The sequence below is a fragment of the Passer domesticus genome, chromosome 1 (assembly GCF_036417665.1).
Source record: "Passer domesticus isolate bPasDom1 chromosome 1, bPasDom1.hap1, whole genome shotgun sequence".
NCBI lineage: Eukaryota > Metazoa > Chordata > Aves > Passeriformes > Passeridae > Passer > Passer domesticus.
Genome location: NC_087474.1, coordinates 86,826,080 through 86,846,216, shown reverse-complemented (window position 1 = coordinate 86,846,216; position 20,137 = coordinate 86,826,080). Strand labels below are relative to the sequence as shown.

The following is a 20,137-nucleotide window of genomic DNA, read 5'->3' as shown; positions in this document are numbered from 1 at the left end:
GATATTTTAATATGTTACTTTAAATTTCATCCCTGTATCTATTTTCTTCTCAGAGATGCTTCTCCTGATAGCATTACCTCTTTTGAAATTGGTCTGTCCTTTATTTATAATACACATTCCCAGCTCTCTCTTGATAATATTGCAATGAATCATTCAGAGAGTGGGGTGAGTTAGATGATCTTGTCCAAAGTGAAAAGTAACATTCTGTGATTTTTATATTTTTATGTCTGGATCATGTTCCTCTGAATCACAAGAAAAGGAGTTTTACCGTCTTTAATAAGAAATGTTCCCTTGCAAAGCATACTCAATTTGCAATGTTACACAGCTGATGCACATATGAGAAGTTACCAGCTAACTTTAATTAGCACTTTAAAGCTGTAGGTCCTGGGAGCAAAGATCATCAGTCCAACTAACTGATCTTTCTGCCTATTTATGTAGTTTATCTTCTCATGCCCATACACATTCACTAGTAACTTTGATATCAAACAACAACAAAAAAGTCATGCATACATCCTTGTCCAATTGAATGCCATTTTTGAATTTTTATCAAATTTGATATTGTGTTCTGAATAAACATGAAACTGCAGCATAAAAATCCCTAGGGGATTCCGAGGCAAGAAAATGAACAGAAGCCTGTGGTAACTTGAGATGTATAGGAGCATAGGTCTCAACAAGCCAGAAAAGAACAAGAGTCCAAATGATGAAATGTCCTGCCTCCTGCAATGGTCTGTAATTAACTTTCAAAGAAAGTTCACATGGCCTATTTCCATGCTGAGTAAAGCCTACCTGAAATTTATGTTTCAAATCCTAGTCACAGGGGTGTTCATCTTGTGCCCTAAAGCATTTGATTTGCTTTCCTAAATCATTCTAGTGTGACTTTGCCCTTCTTATTGCCCACCCCCCCACCACTGCTCCTTTAATATTATCTTTGATACTTAGGAGAGACGTCAATCCAAAAAATGAGATTCTTTTAGCTAACTGTTTCCACATTATTTCCCCATATTTTTTTTCATTAATACACTGGTTTCACTATAGGACATGAAAAATTCTAATGACATAGAGCTTAATTTCTGTACTTTTTCTCAAGGGATCTTCATTGTAATCTGTATCACTACTATTACTGCCTTAGGTAATAACTAAAAGAGGTCATGTTCTAGGTTAATAGCCTGCAGCTGCAATGGAGAGAAGTCTGCAGTAATAAATGCAGCTATCCAAATAAACTAGATATAGCTAAAAGTGCTATCCAATGATAGGAAGTATTTTCACACAGATGTTGACATTAATCTGAAGTGCCAGTTCATTTCACTCTGCTTGAGTTTATTGTATTTGCAGCTACACTGAAAAAAAAAGAAATAGGCTTTGGAAACAAGTTGACCAAATAATTCTTTCAAGCTGAGGAGTTTCTGAAGGTGTCCAGCTGGAGAGAAAGGTGTCCAAAGCAATGATTCACAGGGGGTTTCAGTCATCTTGACAGCCTCCACTTCATATGCTTTTATACTCACTGTTCAAACTGACTTTGTGAAGACTTCTTCAATGTGTGTTTGATGCAAAATTAATCACAAATCCTATATTGACTTCAGCAATACTTTCAGATTTTTAATAGGGACACTGACATTGTCCAAAATTGTGTTATGCTCATAACTTGTAGAGTTCAGTAGTCAGCTTCAAGTCCCTTTCCTGTCAAACCTAATAGTCAAATATTTGCATACATATGCTCAGCTATCAGGAGGGGGCTTACAGTGAGAGCTTGAGGGATACAAGGGATTGTCCTCCTATATCTAACATGCTCAGTCCAAACAGTCTCACAATCCCTATCTTCCACCTTCACAATTCATTACTATAACTCAAATACTGTTTGCAGCCAGCTGACGGGTCTGTCTTGTTCTTTTTACTTCCTTACAGAAATTATTTAAGAGACACAAAAATATTATTGTCTTCCACCAAAAAAATATACCAAAAATGACCCCAATTTTGAAATTGGCATTATCCCCTTTGACAATGTTGGTAAGGAGCAAACACTACAAGAGCCTGTTTCTGTGGCATGCTGAGTAATCAAGCAAACAAGGATGAAAACTAACACAATAGGTGAGATTTTATTCAAGTACAGATGAGCATTCCCATTGTCTGAGAAGTTCAGAAATGCAGCAGAGAGAATAAGATATCAAGAGTATAATTTTCCTGGGCAAAGCACATACAATTGCATACAATAGTGGATTAAAATAATTTTATCTGGCACAGAAATTAACACATATGGCATTGCAAATTCCCCTTGCCCCCAAGATCCTAGTGTAATCTTATTTATATGAGTACATTCTGGTTGTACAAATTAGCCTGTCAATCTCCAGGACTTTCACCACATGGAAAAAATCACTTAGAACTACAGATGTTGCACAGAGCACAGATAATGAGAATGGCAGAGTGCACATTTTGAAAGTTAAAGGTGCAATGGTGGCATTTCCAAAGTACCCTCTGTTTGGTATGCCTCAGTCCACAGATAAATGAAACTCAGTGTGGCTCCATGGGCCTTCTCCAATATCAGACAGCTGACTGACTTACTACTATTAATTAGCTTGGTTAGTGGAGTGGTCAGTGCCAAGGCAAGGATGGCACCATTGTGTCCTAGGATGCATCTTGATGAAATTTCAGAGCTATTAAAAATCACTTTTGACAATTTATGGATAATGGGTGGCATTTCATCTAATGGGAAGAGTAAACATATTGAGAGCTTTAAAAAGAGAGGAAGAAAATGTAACCAATCAGCAAAGCTCCTGTTTCTGGAAATAGAAATAATGGGACAAGTAACTATCAAACTACCTGGAGGATAACACACAGAGAGTAAAAAACCATGTAACTTTGTGCGTGTTTGAGAATGGATTATATCAGAATAATCTACTTTTATTCTATAATGGGTAGCAGATGCTGCAGACAAAGGAAAAGCAATTGCTATTGTATATTATTTTACTTTAGAAAGGCTTTTGGTGGTGGTGGTGAAGACATTCATCTTAGCAAATTAGAACACATTATATAGATGAGTCTAGAACAGAGCAGTCACAACCCACATTGGAAAGAGAGACAAAGAGTTTACTGGGGTGCACAGTCAGTGTGCGTGTTTGTTTGCAGTGGGTTCTAAGAAGGCCCAGCAGTATTCAAGTGATGCTCTGCAGCAAGACACTGCAAATCATTTCTCTGGGAAATCTTTCCTGGTAAAGTTGAGAAAAAACATTCTAAATGCTTCTCAGGCTAGTGACATTCTCCTTAACTGAATTTTTAAATAACAAACTAGGAAGAAAGCATGCTGAAAATATGCAGGTAAGACACTGACTATGGTAATCTCTCAATGTCCATTTTAAGTGTCTGCTTTGATACTCACAGATGTGAACAAATACAGCTCAGACACTCTTCAAGGTTCATTAACTCAATGCTCTAACTAACCATAAAAACAAGACAAATACAAACTAATGTGAAGTCCTTGTACATGCCTCTGTTTCAGTTTTCCAGTTTCTATGAGCTGTTTAAGGTCTCTTTAAGGGTTTCTAGAGCTGACAGCTTCTAATGCACTCATGGAGTTTCCAAGGCTCTCATCAACTTGCTTGTAGTCTTAAGCTGACACCAAGCAGCATTATTGAAATCTACAGTGTAGTCATGGGTAGTAATGTGTAAAAAATATTTATTTTTGTTTAATTTTAAACCTTCTGCCCAATACTTTCACTGAAGTATTTAAACATTCCCATACAGAGTGAGTAATAGAGGCAAGACTTACTGCAGGCAGAGGCACAGGAGTTACTGTTACTTGCCCAGACTGGCAAGGAGAGAAGATCCTTTGTTTTGTTTTTTTCAACCTTTCAAGAAACCTAAGTGCACAAATGATGGCAAATGTCTCAGTGTCAGCTAGAATTAGCCCTAATTTTTCAGTCTCTCTGTTTGCATTTCTTACTCTTGTGTCTCAGAGTTCTTGGTCCAGTGTTTGTTGAAATCAAGGAGTTACTGTTCTCTGCTGCAGGTCCATTCCTGCCTGCACTTCTGGGTCTTTGCAAAGGAAACCAGACACACAGGACAGCAAAGACATCACCCATGGCTCATCCTGATAGGGAATGGGGTTACTCCTGAGGAGTTCACCCTGTATACCTGCCCCACATTGTCAGCGCCAGTCCTTATGAGGTGATGTAAGCATGCCTGCCACGTGAGACAGCACAGTCTATGTGGCCAGAAGCTTCCATCAGCTACAGAGAGCAGTGCCTGCAGTGCAGCCAGAGCCGTAGCTTTTGCTCACAACACATAAGTTTGCCACATCTGTGAGGATCTCTTTGCATGTTTTGTACCTTGACTTCATTGTACATCTAGATTAAACCAATGTGTCTCACAATGGCACACATACTTCTGTACATCCGCTGGGAATGCCCTGTTCCACAATGCTAAGCTGGTGCACAAGAGAGTGGCTGTGCAGCTGCACATTATCATGTCTTGCAAGTAATTTCAGCAGAGCTGTACAATGGACTTCGGGCCGAGCCTTAGCCCAGTGTTTTGCTGCTGTGCCAGACTACGTGAGGCAGACAGTCAATCAGTAATGCTTTGCCAGAGGCTGATATCACTCAGTGTACTTTCATAAACCTTGAATTATGACAGTACGTGGCAGATGTAGGACTGATCCTCTTTACATTTGCCATAACTTTTAGCTAAGTACTAATAAACCACCATCATAATATCAAAATTTTACATTCCAGAAATTATTTCCTGCTTGTAGGAATGTGGTGTTATAATAATTATAACAATATTCAATAATGCATAAATAATCTTTATTTATTTTTAAAAAGCTAAATTTTGCCACTACTTCAAGGAGTAGATGCTTTTCTAACAATGGTCCACTTTGGCTTCATTTTCATGAGTTTTTGTTAATACTGATGGAAAAAAAAAATATGACTCAACAAGCTTAGGAATATAAGATCACCTGGATCACTATAACTGGTAAGAAACCTAAGTTTATTGGAAAAACTATAATCAAGATTTGGTATCAATATAGAATTTCTCCAAGGTAATATACACTGAAAATCTCAATGTTACTGACATTAAGAAAAATTGCATCTCTTGTTGTTGCTGCATCCTTGGACACTAGTTTTGTGGAAGGGTCCCTTATAGGTAGAAGAGGTTTTCCTGCACACGTGTAACATGGCTGGGTGGAGTGCTGAAGATCCTGCAGTGCTGGATGGACACCCAACTCTTAGGCATTATGCCATAAAATCAGGTATTTCAGCCTAGCAGCATGAAATCATTAAAAAGACATTACATTACATTAGTTCGATTGTTTTGGATCAGCTCTCCTTGTTAATCATCATCTGACTAAACCAGGACTATCCATGTAAGCGTCTGAAGGATCTGCTTTACACAGCTCCTGCAGGACTAACCCTTTGAAGACTGCTGTTGTCAAATGCTGTTCCCAGACAACATGGAATAATTCAGGGAGAAATTATGGATGAATGCCAAATGACATAAACATGAAGTATCAATGATGTTTTATTTCAGTCTTTGAACCATATGTTAATTGCAAAAAGATGTGTAAAACTGGTGAATATATGGAAAATGCAGTCTGATGGGCTATTCTGTACACTGATAAAATCTATATAGAACTAAGACATGTGTGTCCATTTAATCTTCTAATTGCCAAAGGCAGTTCATAGGGCCTCTCCAGTTCTCTTCACTCCTCTCGCAAAATTCATGGGCTGAAAAACCTGGCATGCTTTCTCTTCTGTCAGTTAGAGAAAGGCTTGTGGAACTTTCATGTTATGACTAGCAATATAATCTCATGTTACACCAAGCTACAACAGTTATTAATGCTAGAAGAATGTTCTACTGTCAAATTTTGTCCTAATTGAACTACGGATGTTGATATGTCAAAGTGCAAGGGTGAGTTCTTCCCATTTGACACATTTGTATCAAAAGACTTGGATCTAAAAGCTACCATTCTGGCCTGGCAGTATTTTACACAGACAGCAAGGACTGGGGTAAGCTGGGTCTGTACTCTGCATTCATAAGTCTTTCACCTGGGAAGTTTTCTCCCAGTTTTAGGATAACTGGAAATGAATATGGTAATGAAGATAAAAGCAGGTATCTAAGCCCAACCTGAGCTGAACTTTCATAAGGTGCAGAGCAGTGAACATCTGTAGCAAAATTTAAAAACTCCATTTAGTCCTGTTAATCATCTCACTGGAAAAGGTCTTCCCATGTTTGCAGGACTTTTTTCTTTAAACCCCTGTACCACTGACCCTTTGAAATCCATTGCTGTTAAATATGGTTTCAGATGAGTATGAAGGATTTGCCTGGGCAAACACTGGGGGCTTTTTAATAAAAAAACCCCTTGCATCTCCCTCATCCTTTATTTAAGTTCTTAGACCTGCTGCCACCTTCTCTAGTGCTGCTTCTACAGTACCTCCTACAAGTCTTTCTTTTCTCTGGCACTTGCTGCTTCCTTTAATACACTTTTGTAGTCAATATAGGGAAGAAATGGATAGTTTGAAGGCAGTGAGCCCCAGGAGATCACTAAAGCATTCAGACAGTGCTGTTTGGGAAGGCATAGAGAAGTGGCATCTGATCTCATGAAACCACCCACATGAGAAATATTTCTCAGTAGTCCTTGTAAACAGGCTCTATCGAGTTCTTTCTGTCTCCCTTTAGAGCTGCTGGCAGTAATTTTGACCTCTCACAGGCTCTTACGCTTTTCATTTTCACTCCAAGGACCAGGTGATTTAGCGTCTTGTACACATAGATGTTCTTGCAATCTTAGATCTCCTCCTCCTGCTCATTCTGTCTCCCATAATGGGCCATCAAGCAGAATTCACTTGCTCAAATGAGATAGAAACAAGGGACTGTTTGGGAATCCTAACTACGGCTATGCCTGCCTGGCCTGGGATTCTCACTGAGTCACTGAAGGGCTGAGGTTGGAAGGGTCCTCTGCAGGTCCTTTGGTCAAATCCCTGCTGCTCAAGCAAGTGACACACAGAGCTGGCTGCCCATTACTATGTTCAGAGAGGTTTTGAGTATCTCCAAGGATGGAGACTCCACAACCCTCCTGGACAATCTGTACCTGTGCTTGGTGACCTTCACAGTACAAAAGTGTTTCTTGATGTTCAGAGGGAACCTCCTGTATTTTAGTAGATGCCCATTGCCTCTGGTTCTCTCACTGGGCACCACTGAAGAGAGCCTGGCTCTGTCCCCTGTGCACCCTCCCTTTGGATACTTACCACATTGATAAAGTCCCTCTGAACCTTCTCTTTTCCAGGCTGAAGAGCCATAGCTCTCTCATCTTTTCCTTATAGAGAGATAGTCCAGTCCCTCTGTCATATTTGTGGCCCTTCATTAGATTCTCCCCAGTATGTCTTAGGGCCTCTTGTATTGAGGATCCCCAGACCTGGACAAAGTGAGGCCTTCCCAGTGCTAAGGAGAGGGGCAATCACTTCCCTGGACATGCTGGCAGCACTTTTCCTGATGCAGCCCAGGATACCATTAGCTGCTCCAGTGGCAAGGACACACTTCTGGCTTGTGTTCAACCCAGGTCCTGTTCTGCAAAGCATCTTCTCAGCCAGGCATCCCCCAGCATATATTAGTGCTTGGGGGACTTTAGGTGCAGGACTTCACACTTCCCCTGGTTGAACTTCATGATGTTCCCATCAGCCCCTTTCTCCAGCCTGCCCAGATCCCTCTGGATGGCAACACAACCCTCTGGGTGTGTCAGCCACTCATCCCAGTTTGTGTCATCAGCAAATTGGCTGAGGGTACACTCTTGAGAATGTGCCTTTCTGGAAACTCCTCACCTTATTCAGAGATGATAAAAGAAGATGAAAGTTTTCAGAGTCCTTGAAACTGTGTGCCATTCCCTGGCTTACACGTAGCTTTGCAGCTGCTTTGATCAGTAGTTATCCTTTCTCGTACTACAGCTCATTCGATCCTGACCATGGTTACTCAAATGGAAAAAGAAATTGGGTCCTCGTTTATTACATTATTTTATTTCCATCCAGTTTATTTAAAATGCAAAAAAATACATTTATCTACAAAAATACAGACAGGAATCTATATCTATGTATCAGTCTAAAAACTCAGTATGTAAACATGCTCTCTGAAACGTACAAGAGTAACTTCTAAAGCTTAAGAGACAGTGTTAGGCCTTTGCTAAAGCACTTCAATTTCAGCATGCAAGATTAGAAGAATAACTGTAGTGATGGTGAAAATTAGTAAATCATATGATTAATCCTATGTACTTGCTATATGTCACCCTGCTTAATTCAGTGTAAGAGTAACATAAATACTTCTGTTAAGCACAGCTTAGCAGATGTCTAATATTTTTTCTGAGAGCAATGTTTTGTAGAGGGGCTGTGTGTTCCAGAAAGGAAAATCAATATTATTAGTTTAAGATCTGTAACTCTCTCTGCTACCTAGCTTTAAATTGCCACAATTTACTGAAGAAATAAAAGCATGTGTGGCTTCCTCAGCTTTTCTTCCAAGTTTTCCTCACCCAAAGGGAGAGACCATCATCATGATCAGTTTACCCACATCCCGAGACGTGGCATCATCCTGCCAGGAAACAAACAATTTCACATTAATTATAACTGATCCCATAGTTCAGATAATAAAATCTCAAGTACTTTTCTGCAACTACTCAAAGAGCGATAGGAAGAAATAGGAAGCAGTGTAATGGACAAGTCTCTCTGGATGTGACCTCTGATGGAGCTGGTCACTCAAAGCTGTCCTCAAAGGTGGCTTTTTCGTGGTTAGCAATGGGTGAAACGCCCTCATAGGGAAACCAGTCACTTTGAGAGGAATGAGACTAAATTAATCTGGCTTGTAAGCATTAATTATAAATAATTTGCTCTGGTCAAACCATGGTTTTACTGGTGCCTCTTGTTAAATCTATTAGAATACTGAGTTGATGAGTGCAGCATAGAGAGGAAGCAATATGCCTGGTTTTGTTTGTAAAATAAATGCTTTCCAAAGCTCTGTATGTAAATCCTGGAAAAGAATGGTTTTGATTTTCCCTTGAGAAATGGGCTGATGCATTTTTGTCAATAGGCATCTTTTTCAGATGTGAACCAAATTCATTCTGGCCCTGCTGAATGGTTTCAGAGCCATATACCCTGGCAGCAATAATACTGTCAGCTTTCTTCCATATTAAATTCACACTTGAGGAGCTGTAGATGATGAATTTTAGATTCTGTTAATCCTTGATGCTGCTTTCAGGTTTTGAGCAAACTAATGCAAAATCTGCTTGCCAAAAAAAAAGTGAATAAAGAGTCTGTAAATAAGGCTCTGGGCCTTGAGGTCATATAGTGAAACATTAAAAAAAAAAGTTACATTTTTATTTATATACATATATATTTCAAAAATCCTCAAAGAGAGATGATGTTAGGATCGATTAAATAAGGCAAATAGAGATCAAGACAACTAAGGTATTTAATACCTTAGTTGAACTAAGGTATTAAACTTCAGTTATAACTGTAAATTTTAGAAAAACTCTATCTATCTCTAGTCTGCTATGTATTGATCTTGGGAGGTGGGGGAGAGGCAGACAATTTTAGTGCTATGCATGTTTTTACAATATTATGAACATTTAAAGAAGATGTGCCCATTCAAGATGCAAGCATGATTGCTTTACACAGTGGCCTTGAGCTCTGCATTTAGTTTTATGGAGGGAGCATAACAAACAGAGTCTTGTGATCCGAGTAGGAACTAGCATGGGAAGCACAGCACTTCTGGAAGGAGACAGAAAAGCAAGGAAGGGGCAATTGTGGAGAGAAAAAAAAAAAGGCTCAAACCCAGTTCAGAAAAAGGTATTTCAGAGAGGAATTGGTACCATTTGATGTTTTTGTTTTTTTTGGGGTTTTTTTGGTTTTTTTTTTTTTTTTTTTTTTTTTTTGTTTTTGTTTTTGTTTTTGTTTTTTTCTGGGGAGTATTGGCATGGCACTACTAGCCTGTACACAGCCTTTCTAGCTCAGGTCATACATGTACTCTCTCTTGATTGTAACTGGGATGTGAAAACAGATAATCCCATTCACCAAGACAAGCAGACACATTGAGAACATATGGTTACTTTAGGTCCTGCTTAGCAAAGTGTTTCTGTGTCAATTCTCAACACATGCCACAAACTCTCCCAAACTTTTACTATATGACTTCAACTCATCTGTCCTCATTTCTTTAGAATGGAGCACTGCCATTTATTACTGGGGAACAAACTTCCCATCCTTGCCTCAGCACAGGAACCTGCATCTCAAGCAGGTTCTACCTAGATGTTTTATTTTCCTCCTTAGGCTTCTTTCTTTTCCTAGAGCGATACAATGTTCCTGATTTACTGGATCCAGAATTTAGGCAGAGTACACTTTAAAGTCATTATGATGAATAGCAAAAAAATTGTAGGCTTCAGATTGCCAATTAAGTCTAAATTGAAAAACCTTATAATAGCCACTATTTAATATGGCTTGTACAAGAGAAGATAAAAATAATTATGACAACACCACTGCAGCATGATCGTGGAGAGAGTTATATGATTTGTTTAGTTTTGAGGAAATTAGACTCAGTGGGAGAAGAAAAAAGCATCAGGCATAAGAACCAGCTGTAGCACTAAAACACAGACAATAATATTAAATCCTGTTTAAAAAAATACCCTGAAGTATGTGAGGAGATGTTCCTTTGTCATTCAGGAAGGGAGAGTTCTACGTATTCATTTGTGTATCAGGAACTCCTCTGAAATTATCCACTTTGAACCTGAAATAGTCAGAGTGGTTGCTTCACTGTTCTGGATGTTCTGGATGTCAATCTGTATCTTTCCTTTTACAATACTCAGTCCAAGGCATGTTGCTACCTCCAGAGTCGGAAATCCAACATGTATCTACCCATTTTAGCCCTGAGACCATAGAACCTGGCTCCTCACCAGCATGTCAGAAATATCTGCAAGTACTGCTGGAAGACACAATGATTATTTTTATAACATATAAAAATGGAAAACATTGCAATTCACTCAGTAGAATGTAAAAGGTACATAGAGAAGACTTTCCTCAAAACACCAGATTCAGGTAACCCCAAGCTACCCCCAAGCATTGAAGAATGTCTTAAACGTGGTAGAATCCAGGTTCTCCATACATCACAGGTGTGAAGATGCAGAGAGTAGAATCAGGCAGTCGTGTACATGTTGCACTCACCAATCTAATAGAAGTCCTTCCCACACCCAATAAGGAAAAATTTGCAGGGGAGAAGAAACCACAAAAGAAAAAAACAGAACAAGTTCCTGTACACTAAGATGGCCCCAAGCAGCACCAAATATAAGGAACTTTCAAATTCATTTTTACACTTGAGTGCTCAGGTTTGTCAATATTTTTTGTACTTGGACATCAAAAAGATGAAAGAATTTCCTGTCACTGAAATAATTCTAATTCATGGATGTTTGAGGTACTCCTAGGAAGCAGTGACATATAGGTACCCTGGACTAAACTGGTGAAATGCAGCATTCCAGGATCAGCCATCACCACTGCACAGTGATAAAGAATGCAAACACACTGAATTGTAGCTGGGCATTTTACAACATTATCACTCATTCCCTCTTCTCAGCCTGTCTAGAGACAGACACAGAGCAGTGTCAGGACAATACTAACACAACAGTTGGCTCTTGTTTTGTGGTTTTCTCCCTCTCCACATTTTAGCAGTATGTGGCTGTTTCCCTGATCTGAAACCTCTGTGTGTGTGTGGAGATTTTGCTAATGGCTAATTGTACTCATGAAATTCTAGAAGGGAATCCACTTCAGAAAGAAATATACTGTATATCCTGCATTTATTCTTAATCAGGAAGCTCAGCTTCTAAGGAAGTGTGCTGATACATCTTCTTTATTTTTGTGTCTGGCACCTTAAAAAAAAAAGTTTAAAAAAAGAAAAGATTGGCAAGACCACAATCTTTACTAGACTGAGGATTTAACTCCTTCAGAGCCTTGTGTTAAGGGAGGATGAATGAGTCTGAATAGGAGAGGCATCCTCATCCTTCAAGCTGTACTTGTGGAGAAATCTGGTAGCTCTCTGGAGGTGGAATTTCAGGGCGATGTTATTCCTGATTTCAAATGCTAGCAGGAATTTGAAAATGCAGATAGCACCAGCCCACTCAAAACTGAAAGCCTGTATTGAAAGATTTTGTAATGTGCCAGCTAGATTCCTGATCACGAGAACGTCAGTTGCCACGCTGAATTTGATCCAAATCTCTACATGTCTTGGGGTAGAGTGATGCACATGAGGGAGATGCACATGAACTGAGGAAACCCTGCCTTCTCAAGTCATTGAATCTTGAGAATTTGGAAGATATGCCACCATACACCACTTTGGAGGCATCTGCTGAGAGGAGTGTTTCAATACCAGCAGATGTTGTTATGGATGATGACATTGCGTGTCCTTGTTGCCTGGAAAATAACTTAAAAAACAAGCGAAGAAATAGCCAAGCATATACAAAAATGTACCCTGCTTCCAGAGTTAAAACAAACACTTAACTCATCCTGATCACAAAGAATGTTCCATCAGAGTGAATTTCTTAAGGTTACTCTATTGCTAAATAGGTAACCAGTTACCAAAGAGGGGCCAAGAGTAAAAATGTGCTTTAGAATAGAGGATCACAAATACTAGCCTGAAATACCTGAAGAGTCTTGTTTATATTTCTCAGAAAGGAAAACTCTCATTCCATGAAATCATGCATAGTGGCAGCCAGAAGGGTTTTCAGGGAAAGGTACTAATAATATTTGCTAATTTTTTAAGACTTTCTTTAAAAAAATATGGCAAATTCTCTTTTCAAAGCTTGTACACACTACATTTAAATTCCAAGCAAAATGGTTTGGGAACAGTAACTTTCTGCAGAATGATGGAGACAACTCAGAAAATGGCCTAGTTTGGCCTGTAGTTCAAACTGTAAATCAGACCTGGAATGTGTATGGGAATACATATGCAACTCTGCATGTACACACAATACATATGTGCTGCCCCAGAGATGCAAGCTGACTGCAAACCTCTAGAGACCAAAAAGGGGGAGCTGGAACATACCATGTTCAGTGGAGGCTACTCCCTCAGCTGAGAAAATGCAAGAAGGACATCAAGACTCCATCTACCCCAGAAAGACCCCACACAACTTACCCTGAGGTCTTTCAACACTTAAAAGAAAATAATGGGAGATATAGCAAGCAACAGCTACTCCCCTTCCACTCAGTTATGGCAGGAGAATATCTGAGCTGTTCCCTTCAGACTAGCCAACAGTGCCATTTCCACTGGGTGATTTGTCATGCTTCAGTAAAGCAGTCACCTTGGCTATACAGGATGAGGCATTGCCACCAGCTTTTCTCAAAGCACAAATTTTAGGGTGGTAGGTGGGGGGAACATATAGACTGGACAAGTACCTACACACAGTACAAACTGTTCTCATAGCTGCTCCTTAAAGACAACCACAGCTCAAGGTAATCTATGATTTGGCTGATAATCTTAGTAGTATTTATGGGAATTGCTGTGTAAAGCTACACATGGAGTTCCTTGCCAAAGGATCAATTTAATGTTCCGCCCTGAAGGTGCATCAGTTGTCTGAATAGTTTCCTCTTTATGGGTTTAGGCAATATGAGACTGCATTTTCAGATATTCCTGGCTGGGAGCCAATCCACAATTCACAAATAACATTGCTTCAGAGAAGGAAATGAAGGAGATGGGGAGGAACAGGCCTACAGACCTTGATAGTCTGTGTCAGACAGACTGAATCACTCTTCTATCACCTGCATTGGAGGGAGTGTATAAAGCAAAGATTGGTCTAAGAAATGGCTGTGAATCACTGAGCTCTGTTTCTAAGTAACCAAGAAGCTTACATTTCTGTGATGTTCATTGACCTTTTCAAATTCTTCTTTAGAAACATGATTGTCTTTACTACTCAGCAGATTAGCACTTGTCAAAGTGAATCTAGTTTGGGATGGGAGCAAGCTCCCTTCTTCTCCCCATCCCACCCTTTCCAAGTATTGGTTTCATTCCTTAGTATTTTGGATCTGTCAATGTATTTGTAACTTCTTCCATGGGATCTGGAATGCTGGTTTTTACAATTGCTCTACCTGAAGTGGTGCCAAGCTTGTATGTCCCCACTGAAGCCAATTTACCATCTTCACTTTTCCCCTGTAAGTCTTCATTTAGCTAAGGCTGGGATATCCAGTCTGATTTCCATCATTTGCACACAGAGCTGAAACAAAACCAACAAGAACAACAAAATTATTGGCAAATTAATAAAAGGAGGAAATGTGCTTTTATGTGCAAGATAGTGGCAGGAATGGGAGACAAGAACTGTTAGGCCATAAAAAATTCCAACTAGGTGTGCTCAGAGACAAATATGATTTAATCAGATTTGTTTATTCTTTCAGATAGAAATAATTCTGCAGATTATGTCACTGGAATTTGTTAGGAATTTTGATAGAAACCTGTATAATTTCTCACTGTTCTTTTGTCCAGCTTCTGTGCCAACCTCTTTGTTGGTAGGCATGAAAAGAATGGAATGCCTGATTCTCAGTGTCCTGAGATCCAGAGTAAATTTTGTGTCCATTAATCTAGCTTTCCTTTCACAAAAGGAGAAGCTGCATTTAATGAAGGGCTATTGATGATGTTCATCTCTGCACAGGAACACTCAGTTTCACTGTAACTCTGATCCCCATCAGATCCAGAAATTAATTCTCTGAGCTCAGTTCCCCACTGTGCCTCATGTCTAGCTCTTCAAAATGTGGGGGTGTCATGGTTTGACCCTGGCACAATGCCAGGGCCCCCATGAAGGGTATATTTTCAAAATGGTGGCTGTGAGATGTGACCCGGGAACAGAACAAAGCAGGCTCTCATTCGGGGATGGAGGAAAAAAAAACATAACACTTTATTTATTACAAATCTAGAAAGGAACACATACTAAACTAAGAATGAAAACCTTCCAAATACCTTCCTCCTCCCCCTCCCTTTTCTCCAGAGATCCACCACCCCTCAAATTATCAACCCTCAAATCCATCAGGGAGAGAGGAGTCCCCCCTTGCCTCATGGGCCTCCCCCGGAAGCACAATTGAAACCTCCTGTGCTTCCGTGTCCTCCATGGCCCCACCCAGAGAACATCGGCCCTCGTGACTTCTCCCCCCCATGTCCAGTGCTCTCACCACTGGACACGGGCCAGGACTGCCTTTAGGGCTCCCCGTTTAAAGATGCTCCACCCACTTCCAGAAACAGCAGTCTCTCAACTCTTGGGACACCAGTCCCCCCCAGATTTCACCCCCTGGGGCCGAGGGGCCTCATGAACAGAGATCTTCCTCTCCGTGGAGACAGAGGGCCTCCCACACCCTCCTCAGCCGTGTCTGTTCACGCCGCTGCTTCACTCTTGACTCCCGGGTGTTGCCTCCCCCTAAATACAGTCTCTGGGTCACAGGGAAAAAACACGGGTCTGTCCATGGCTATACAAGAAAGAGTCCAGCCCAAGGCCACTCCATCATCTCTTCCACTCAGGATTCTTCTCTCTTCCAGCTTTCCTCACGCTTGCCCATCTCTCATCTCTCTCTCACCTCATCCTGATTCAGGAGGATTCAGTATTTGTAAGGTTTCTATTAGTCTACAAAGGGGTTAAAATCTTCAACTCTGCCTGCCCAAGGACTCCCACATCTGCCGGGCACCTTCTCTCTGCCGCATCCCCCGCTTCTGGCCGGCTGAGTTGCCCGCGCAATTTCTGTCTCTCTCTCCGGGGGGGCTGCCCAGACATCTCAATTCTCATCAACCCCTGCATGTTCTCCTCCACCTCTGCACCTTTTGGGGCTCCCGGCCTCCTCCCCATCATGGCCTCCCCCTCCCCCACCCAGACGCAGCTGGGCAGGGGAGAGGCCAGACTCTACTCACCAACGCCGGATTCCCAAAGAGGAAGTTCTCTGGGAATCTCCTGCTTTTAACCCCCGTGTGTTCTCAGAGGCGTATCCAAACCCTTAGTGGCCACCTTAAATGCCAATTTTGAATTTGGCCCCTGATTGGCCCGACTTAGACCTTTCCAAAAACACATTTCCGGGCCAAACCACGACAGGGGGGAAAAGCAGAATTGCATGCTTTCTGCTTAGAAAGATGGGAATTCATAGCCAACCCACTCGAGAATTTAGTATTTGTAAGGGGGAAAAAAAGAAAAAATCCAACATGCCAGCTGTTGCAAAGTGGCGTGTGGAAAAATGAAACCTTAAGTCATGTTTGTGAGATGCAACTCAGCTATCGGTAATATATACCACACACTGCCTGACATGGTGTCGAAGTTTTAAGGAGTCCTCTGAAAATGTAATATGATGCTTTTCTGTTTTCCTAATTCTTTTCTGCACAGCAGATCAGGTTTCATAGCAGATCAGTTGCTTAACTTTATCCACAGTATTTGCTCCCTTGCATCTGATTACTTCTGTGTTGATGTTGCTTAACTAAGAAAAAGCACCTTGCAGATGAACACATGCATATTTCTTATCTGACTAATTGTTGTTTCCACCAGAGCAGTATATCCACCTTCTTCTGGAAACTGAACTGTTTCCACCTTCTGGAAACTGAACTGTCATTAGATTTAATCTAATTGTGGCACTTAATCTGCACTCTGGCTTCTGGGAGGAAACAGCTGTAGGGTGGAAGGGAGAGTACAATGATAAATAAAAATACTTATAGACTCAAGGTCTGCCTTCATCCAGATGAGCACAAAGCAGAAAGAAAGTGTTCTTCTTTCAGAAAATAAATGACAGAATCCTCTCTTTGAATGCAGTTGTTACATGTATCTGCCATCAGTTGGAATTAGCAGAAAGGGAAGAGTTACATAAATTCTGTGTACTGATTGCACAGCAGCCCAGAAGCCACTGGGGTGGAAAAGCTGGCAGGGGGTGTGGGTGGAGCGTGGGGAAATGTGGTAAAGGAGAAAAAGAACTGGAAAAGTTATTCTTGATTAAAAAGTGTTCCTATCTGTTGTTGGAGACTTAATTTCTGGCCTTTCAGTTGTTACTGAATTTCAGGAATGTAAATGTGTACTTCCACATGTTGCTGAATGTCCTGTCTGTCAGTCCAAAGGAACTTGTTCCCTCAGGGATGATGAGCAGTCTCAGGGAGACTACACTAGGTCTCTGCTAATCTCTTCAGTAAGTAACAAGCTCAAGTCAAGACATTTGAAACTATCACTGAAACTGCCAATAATTTAGTGCTTCGCTAACTTGGCCCCATTGTCAGTGAGAGTTCCATCCACTAAAGCATCTGATAATGTCTTCAGGGTGAACAAACTCTTTCAGGTTTGTTTCAACTAACAGCAGCACTACTGCATGCAGAAATGCTTTCTGGGCTATTTTCCTATTCCCAGCCATCTGTTACAGTGGCATCCAGGCAGCTTAGAAATCCTTGGGTTTGTTTCATTGATGCATATATGCCAATGTAATACTAATAATACTAATAGGTTGACATAGGCAGGCTGTCAAAATCCTTCAAGGGCCACTTCTGTTGAAAGTCTCAAGGAAAATACTGCCAACCACCTGCCTTATTTCTCTGTAAGGCACTTTGGTACCATGGTGATGAATCCACAGAGAGGATTAAACATTGCTTTGTTATCCAGTGAGAAATCAGAATTCTTTAAAGAAGGAAAAGTGAAAGTTCCATACTATTAAAACACTTATAAAGTGCAAGAACATCTTTTAATTGCACAGTCTGACTATGAAGCCAGACTTGTTTTATTTGCCAGATTAACTTCTCTAAAATCTATAGCTGCAATAAAAAACCTGCAAAACTCCTGCCAACACTCCTCTGCATGAGTAGGATATTAAGGACAATGATCACAGAAAAAGCATTTAATAAAGTATCAGTTAAAGAGTGCTTTGTGTGTACTCTGTCAGTGAAATAAAACCTCTTCTGAGGTGGGCCCCAGGTGCTGTTGAGCTATGCAGGTTAGGAAAATGCAACAGTGGAAACACCACTGTGTTTCCATCCAAACCAGAAAGCCTGCACAGAGCCCTTTATTTGAAGACAATCAGCTCTCATCACCTGGGACATGAAAGACAATGGGTGGTCTGTGCTCGTTGTTAATACTAGGACAGATAAAGATGCTCTCTCTTCACTCTCCTGCACACCTCTGGTCTGGCCAGGAATTTTAGAAATTTTCCAGGAAGACCAGTGTCCTGGTGGAAGGAAAGCGCTATTGTCACTGATGAGATTTGGCTTCCAGCTCATATTAGTGTCTTTTTGCACCAAATACAGTCCATTGGTAAAGGGGACCTTCAAGAACAGGAAGAAGAAGGTGGTGGTAGTGGGTTTCTGACTGAAAACAAGCAGCTGGGTTTGTGATGGCTAAGAGGGCAGCATGGACACTTGCTTGAAGGGCACCAAGGCAGTGAAGTTTGATGCCTATGGAGGGTACTTAAGGGTACCAGAATGAAACCCAGATGTGCAGGAATGCTGGCACCAAATGGTAGGGAAGGGTAGGATGGTAAGCTTAAGATGAGGTCTGCTGTTAAGAATAAGAGTGTAGTCCAAGACCTCCATTCTGACTTTTTCAGAATACTTCTGGTTTCTTGTGAGAAACCATGGGAGCAAGTAGAGGTCCTGAGTGCCAGTAAGTGGACAAGTGGTAGAAAGGAGAGATTTATGTCTGTTAAGACCAGGAGACAGGAATCTGTAAAGAATGGATGCAATAGATATTAACATAAGCCAATACTTAAAAATAGTAATGCTCAAATGAGAACAAGAATGGTCACAAAGTAATTTGGGTCAACTGTAAACAGGAAATTAACAGAGAGAAATAAGAACTAGAGGAGCTCCTTGGGATGGATGCTTATGCTGACAGCAAGAATGTTAAATAAATACTCCAAGGCGGAAGCAGTAGGAATTGTGAGATGGTTGGATGACCAAAGTGTAGAAAGAACATTCAGGAATAAAAAAGTCATGGCAGAGAAGTTAAATCTTTTCTTTTCTTTTTGCTGATGATGAGGAGACATCTGCTCCCAACCCAGTGGAAATGTGGCTGTGCAACATATCCCATCTCTTGGCCAGCAATGCTGCAACACCACAGCAGCACATACACAGTGTTGCCTGCCAGGGTTGATCCCATCCCAAAGTACAGCTCAGAGGAGGTTCTGGGAACCAGACTTGTGACCCTCCCTCCCACCCCTGGTAAGAAGGACTCTGCTTTATAAAATAGGTTCTCAGAGCACAGGATGAACACAACTAGCTGGGAAAGAAACAGCAAAGCTTCCATAATTAATAAGCACCCATAAAAATAAGCTTTCCAAGGAAAACCTCCAGTCCAGCCTTCTGGACACCTGTGGGGGTCAATAAGCACACGAATACAGGAGATCCAGTCAGCCTCGTTCACCTGGGTTTTCAAAAATGGTTTCATAATATTCCATATGGATGGTATTTAGGGGTGTCCTGAAGGAAAGCTCCTTCCTTGGATTTAAAGGCTAGAAAGCAGATGGTTGGCTTAATGGTGACTTCTTTGGATGAAGGGCTACTACTGAAGGGCTCACCTAAGAAGCGGTTCTGACATCAGTCATTTTCAATGTCTTCATCAATTCCTTGGAAAAGGAACACTGAAATCTCCACAATGGTGGAGGTACTTGGAGTCTTTCCAGGAGCCAAATGCCCACCTGATGACAAGAACTTGTAAAAATGTGTGTCTGTGTGGTGGAAGTGGGGATAGATGATCTTCAGGATCAGAAAATGTATGTTATGCATTTTGGAGAGGAAAATAATCTAATCCTACATGTACACAATGCTGAATTTAGAACCTGAGTTATAACTCAACAGGATTTTGGAGTTACCACTGACAGCTCACTGAAACTGTTTTACACTGACTGCTGCACATTTAGCCAACAAAATGTGGGGAATCATCATGAAAGAGCAAGACTTTTGGCCCTAAAAAGACTTTGCACAAACACAAGGATCTTAAGTACTGTCTACAATCCTGTTCATTGCATCTAAAGAAAGGGAGTAAAGCTGGAGAAGGTTTAGTAAAAAATCAAGTGAACAAGCACCTGCCTTTGTACAAAGACATTTACAGACCCTGGACATTCAGTTTGGAGATGTGGAGGTTATTCCCAGGTAACCTCTGGAACTCACTACAGGTAGCTTTTGGAGGCACACTGGATCAGTAGGCTCA

At 40.9% G+C, this 20,137-nt stretch overlaps 1 long non-coding RNA gene across 3 annotated transcripts; it reads right to left on the bottom strand.

Annotated features, from left to right (window-relative positions):
• Positions 1 to 7,975: 7,975 nt before the first annotated feature.
• Positions 7,976 to 15,994, bottom strand: LOC135305007 (uncharacterized). 3 transcript variants are annotated; one of them, XR_010366290.1, is made up of 4 exons: positions 15,159 to 15,994; positions 14,088 to 14,212; positions 10,643 to 10,743; positions 7,976 to 8,559 (listed from the first exon to the last, which is right to left on the bottom strand). It is a non-coding gene; the product is annotated as an uncharacterized LOC135305007 (long non-coding RNA). The 3 variants fall into 3 exon arrangements; XR_010366288.1 differs by having other exon boundaries at positions 7,976 to 10,743; positions 15,159 to 15,987; XR_010366289.1 differs by lacking the exon at positions 10,643 to 10,743 and having other exon boundaries at positions 15,159 to 15,987.
• Between the last annotated feature and the right edge of the window lie 4,143 nt (positions 15,995 to 20,137).